The sequence below is a fragment of the Pongo pygmaeus genome, chromosome 18 (genome assembly GCF_028885625.2).
Source record: "Pongo pygmaeus isolate AG05252 chromosome 18, NHGRI_mPonPyg2-v2.0_pri, whole genome shotgun sequence".
NCBI lineage: Eukaryota > Metazoa > Chordata > Mammalia > Primates > Hominidae > Pongo > Pongo pygmaeus.
In genome coordinates, this window is record NC_072391.2 from 40089828 (window position 1) to 40095827 (window position 6000).

The window sequence follows — 6000 nt, forward strand, 5'->3', positions numbered from 1 at the left end:
CACAGAGAAGCTTCTGAGAATGCTTCCGTCTCCTTTCTATGGGAAGACATTTCCTTTTCCAGCACAGTCCTCAAAGTTCTCCACATATCCACTTGCAGATTATACTTAAAGACTATTATATAACTGCTCTATGAAGAGGAAGGTTCAACTCCGGAAGTTCAAGGCACACATCAGAAAGAAGTTTCTGAGAATGCCTCTGTCTAGTTTTCAAGTGAAGATATTACCTTTTCCTGCATATGCCTCAAAACACTGCAAATATCCACTAGCAGATTCTACAAAATGATTGTTTTAAAACTGCCAAATCAAAAGGATGTTTCAACTCTGTGAGTTGAATGCACACATCACAGAGAAGTCTTTGAGAATGCTTCTGTCTAGTTTCTATGTGAAGATACTTTCTTTGCCAGCCTAGGACTCAAAGCGCTCCAGATATTCACTTGCAGATTCTACAGAAAGAGTGTCTCAAAACTTCTCTATCAAAAGAAAGATTCAGCTCTGTGAATTGAATGCACACTTCACAGAGAAGTTTCTGGGAATGCTTCTGCCTAGTTTTTATGTGAAGATATTTCACTTTCCAGCATAGGTCTCAAAGCGCTCTAAGTAGCCACTTGCAGATTCTACAAAAAGAGTGTTTCAGAACTGCTCGGTGAAAGGGAACGTTCAACTCTGTGAGTGGAATGTACTCATCACACAGAAGTTTCTGAGAATGCTTCTGGCTAGTTTTCTCTGAAGATATTTCCTTTTACTCATAGGCCTCGAAGCGCTCCAAATAACCACTTGCAGATTCTACAAAAAGAGTGTTTCAAAACTGTTGTAGCAAAAGGAAGGTCGAACCCTGTGTGTTGAATGCACACATCACAAAGAAGTTTCTGAGAATGCTTCTGTCTAGTTTCTATGTGAGGATATTTCCTTTTCCAGTATAGGCCTCAAAGCACTCCAAATTCCGAAATGCAGATGCCACAAAACGAGCGTTTGAAAACGGCTGTATCGAAAGGCACGTTCAACCCTGTGAGTTGAATGCGCACATCACAGAGAAGTTTCTGATAATGCTTCCGTCTAATTTTTATGTGAAGATATTTCGTTTTCCAGCATAGGCCTCAAAGCGCCCCAAATATCCACTTGCAGATTATACTGAAAGAGTGTTACAAAAATGCTGTATGAAAAGGCAGGCTCAACTCTGTGAGTTGAATGCACACATCACAGAGACTTTTCTGAGAATGCTTCTGTCCAGTTTTTATGTGAAGATATTTCCTTTTCCAGCATGGGCCTCAAAGCTCTCCGAATAACCACTCGCAGATTCTACAAAAAGAGTGCTTCAAAACTGCTCTACCAAAAGGACTCTTCAACTCTGTGAGTTGAATGCACACACACAAAGAAGTTTCTGAGAATGCCTATGTGTAGTTTTCATTTGATGATATTTGCTTTTCCACCAGAGGCCGCAATCACTCCAAATATCCACTTGTAGTTCCCACAAACACAGTGTTTCAAAAGTGCCCTGTGAAAAGGAAGCTTCATCTCTGTGAGTTGAATGCACACATCACAAAGGAATTTGTGAGAATGCTTCTGTCTAGTTTTTATGTGAAGATATTTCCATTTGCAGCGTAGGCCTCAAAGCGCTCTAAATAACCACTTGCAGATTCTACGAAAAGAGTGTTTCAAAACTGCTCTATCAAAAGCAATGTTCAACTCCGTGAGTTTAATGCACACATCACAGAGAAGTTTCTGATAATGCTTCCGTCTAGTTTCTATGTGAAGATATTTCGTTTTCCAGCATAGGCCTCAAATCTCCCCAAGAATCCACTTGCGGATTCTCCTAAAACAGTGTTACAAAAATGCTCTATGAATAGGAAGGATCAACTCTGTGAGTTCAATGCACACATCACAGAGAAATTTCTGAGAACGCTTCTGTCTAGTTTTTATGTGAAGGTATTTCCATTTCCAGCATGGGCCTCGAAGCTCTCCGAATAACCACTCGCAGATTCTACAAAAAGAGTGTTTCCAAACTGCTCTGTGAAAAGGAAGGTTCAACTCTGTGAGTCGAAAGCAGACGTCACAAAGGAGTTTCTGGGACTTCTTCTATCTAGTTTTCAAGTGAGGATATTTCCTTTTCCAGAATATGCCCCAAATCGCTCCAAATATCCACTTGGAGATTCAACAAAGACAGTGATTTAAAACTGCGCAATCAAAAAGAGGGTTCAACTCCGTGAGTTGAATGCAAACATCACAACGAAGTTTCTGAGAATGCTTCTGTCTAGTTTTTACCTGAAGATATTTCCTTTTCCAGTACAGGCCTCAAAACTCTCCAAATAACCAATTGCAGAATCCACAAAGTGTGTTTGAAAACTGCTCTATCAAAAGGAAGGTTCAACTCTGTGAGTTGAATGCCGACATCACAGAGAAGCTTCTGAGAATGCTTCCGTCTCCTTTCTATGGGAAGACATTTCCTTTTCCAGCACAGTCCTCAAAGTTCTCCACATGTCCACTTGCAGATTATACTTAAAGACTATTATATAACTGCTCTATGAAGAGGAAGGTTCAACTCCGGAAGTTCAAGGCACACATCAGAAAGAAGTTTCTGAGAATGCCTCTGTCTAGTTTTCAAGTGAAGATATTACCTTTTCCTGCATATGCCTCAAAATACGGCAAATATCCACTAGCAGATTCTACAAAATGATTGTTTTAAAACTGCCAAATCAAAAGGATGTTTCAACTCTGTGACTTGAATGCACACATCACAGAGAAGTCTTTGAGAATGCTTCTGTCTAGTTTCAATGTGAAGATACTTTCTTTTCCAGCCTAGGACTCAAAGCGCTCCAGATATTCACTTGCAGATTCTACAGAAAGAGTGTCTCAAAACTTCTCTATCAAAAGAAAGATTCAGCTCTGTGAATTGAATGCACACTTCACAGAGAAGTTTCTGGGAATGCTTCTGTCTAGTTTTTATGTGAAGATATTTCACTTTCCAGCATAGGTCTCAAAGCGCTCTAAGTAGCCACTTGCAGATTCTACAAAAAGAGTGTTTCAGAACTGCTCGGTGAAAGGGAACGTTCAACTCTGTGAGTGGAATGTACTCATCACACAGAAGTTTCTGAGAATGCTTCTGGCTAGTTTTCTCTGAAGATATTTCCTTTTACTCATAGGCCTCGAAGCGCTCCAAATAACCACTTGCAGATTCTACAAAAAGAGTGTTTCAAAACTGTTGTAGCAAAAGGAAGGTCGAACCCTGTGTGTTGAATGCACACATCACAAAGAAGTTTCTGAGAATGCTTCTGTCTAGTTTCTATGTGAGGATATTTCCTTTTCCAGTATAGGCCTCAAAGCACTCCAAATTCCGAAATGCAGATGCCACAAAACGAGCGTTTGAAAACGGCTGTATCGAAAGGCACGTTCAACCCTGTGAGTTGAATGCGCACATCACAGAGAAGTTTCTGATAATGCTTCCGTCTAATTTTTATGTGAAGATATTTCGTTTTCCAGCATAGGCCTCAAAGCGCCCCAAATATCCACTTGCAGATTATACTGAAAGAGTGTTACAAAAATGCTGTATGAAAAGGCAGGCTCAACTCTGTGAGTTGAATGCACACATCACAGAGACTTTTCTGAGAATGCTTCTGTCCAGTTTTTATGTGAAGATATTTCCTTTTCCAGCATGGGCCTCAAAGCTCTCCGAATAACCACTCGCAGATTCTACAAAAAGAGTGCTTCAAAACTGCTCTACCAAAAGGACTCTTCAACTCTGTGAGTTGAATGCACACACACAAAGAAGTTTCTGAGAATGCCTATGTGTAGTTTTCATTTGATGATATTTGCTTTTCCACCAGAGGCCGCAATCACTCCAAATATCCACTTGTAGTTCCCACAAACACAGTGTTTCAAAAGTGCCCTGTGAAAAGGAAGCTTCATCTCTGTGAGTTGAATGCACACATCACAAAGGAATTTGTGAGAATGCTTCTGTCTAGTTTTTATGTGAAGATATTTCCATTTGCAGCGTAGGCCTCAAAGCGCTCTAAATAACCACTTGCAGATTCTACGAAAAGAGTGTTTCAAAACTGCTCTATCAAAAGCAATGTTCAACTCCGTGAGTTTAATGCACACATCACAGAGAAGTTTCTGATAATGCTTCCGTCTAGTTTCTATGTGAAGATATTTCGTTTTCCAGCATAGGCCTCAAATCTCCCCAAGAATCCACTTGCGGATTCTCCTAAAACAGTGTTACAAAAATGCTCTATGAATAGGAAGGATCAACTCTGTGAGTTCAATGCACACATCACAGAGAAATTTCTGAGAACGCTTCTGTCTAGTTTTTATGTGAAGGTATTTCCATTTCCAGCATGGGCCTCGAAGCTCTCCGAATAACCACTCGCAGATTCTACAAAAAGAGTGTTTCCAAACTGCTCTGTGAAAAGGAAGGTTCAACTCTGTGAGTCGAAAGCAGACGTCACAAAGGAGTTTCTGGGACTTCTTCTATCTAGTTTTCAAGTGAGGATATTTCCTTTTCCAGAATATGCCCCAAATCGCTCCAAATATCCACTTGGAGATTCAACAAAGACAGTGATTTAAAACTGCGCAATCAAAAAGAGGGTTCAACTCCGTGAGTTGAATGCAAACATCACAACGAAGTTTCTGAGAATGCTTCTGTCTAGTTTTTACCTGAAGATATTTCCTTTTCCAGTACAGGCCTCAAAACTCTCCAAATAACCAATTGCAGAATCCACAAAGTGTGTTTGAAAACTGCTCTATCAAAAGGAAGGTTCAACTCTGTGAGTTGAATGCCGACATCACAGAGAAGCTTCTGAGAATGCTTCCGTCTCCTTTCTATGGGAAGACATTTCCTTTTCCAGCACAGTCCTCAAAGTTCTCCACATGTCCACTTGCAGATTATACTTAAAGACTATTATATAACTGCTCTATGAAGAGGAAGGTTCAACTCCGGAAGTTCAAGGCACACATCAGAAAGAAGTTTCTGAGAATGCCTCTGTCTAGTTTTCAAGTGAAGATATTACCTTTTCCTGCATATGCCTCAAAATACGGCAAATATCCACTAGCAGATTCTACAAAATGATTGTTTTAAAACTGCCAAATCAAAAGGATGTTTCAACTCTGTGACTTGAATGCACACATCACAGAGAAGTCTTTGAGAATGCTTCTGTCTAGTTTCAATGTGAAGATACTTTCTTTTCCAGCCTAGGACTCAAAGCGCTCCAGATATTCACTTGCAGATTCTACAGAAAGAGTGTCTCAAAACTTCTCTATCAAAAGAAAGATTCAGCTCTGTGAATTGAATGCACACTTCACAGAGAAGTTTCTGGGAATGCTTCTGTCTAGTTTTTATGTGAAGATATTTCACTTTCCAGCATAGGTCTCAAAGCGCTCTAAGTAGCCACTTGCAGATTCTACAAAAAGAGTGTTTCAGAACTGCTCGGTGAAAGGGAACGTTCAACTCTGTGAGTGGAATGTACTCATCACACAGAAGTTTCTGAGAATGCTTCTGGCTAGTTTTCTCTGAAGATATTTCCTTTTACTCATAGGCCTCGAAGCGCTCCAAATAACCACTTGCAGATTCTACAAAAAGAGTGTTTCAAAACTGTTGTAGCAAAAGGAAGGTCGAACCCTGTGTGTTGAATGCACACATCACAAAGAAGTTTCTGAGAATGCTTCTGTCTAGTTTCTATGTGAGGATATTTCCTTTTCCAGTATAGGCCTCAAAGCACTCCAAATTCCAAAATGCAGATGCCACAAAACGAGCGTTTGAAAACGGCTGTATCGAAAGGCACGTTCAACCCTGTGAGTTGAATGCGCACATCACAGAGAAGTTTCTGATAATGCTTCCGTCTAATTTTTATGTGAAGATATTTCGTTTTCCAGCATAGGCCTCAAAGCGCCCCAAATATCCACTTGCAGATTATACTGAAAGAGTGTTACAAAAATGCTGTATGAAAAGGCAGGCTCAACTCTGTGAGTTGAATGCACACATCACAGAGACTTTTCTGAGAATGCTTCTGT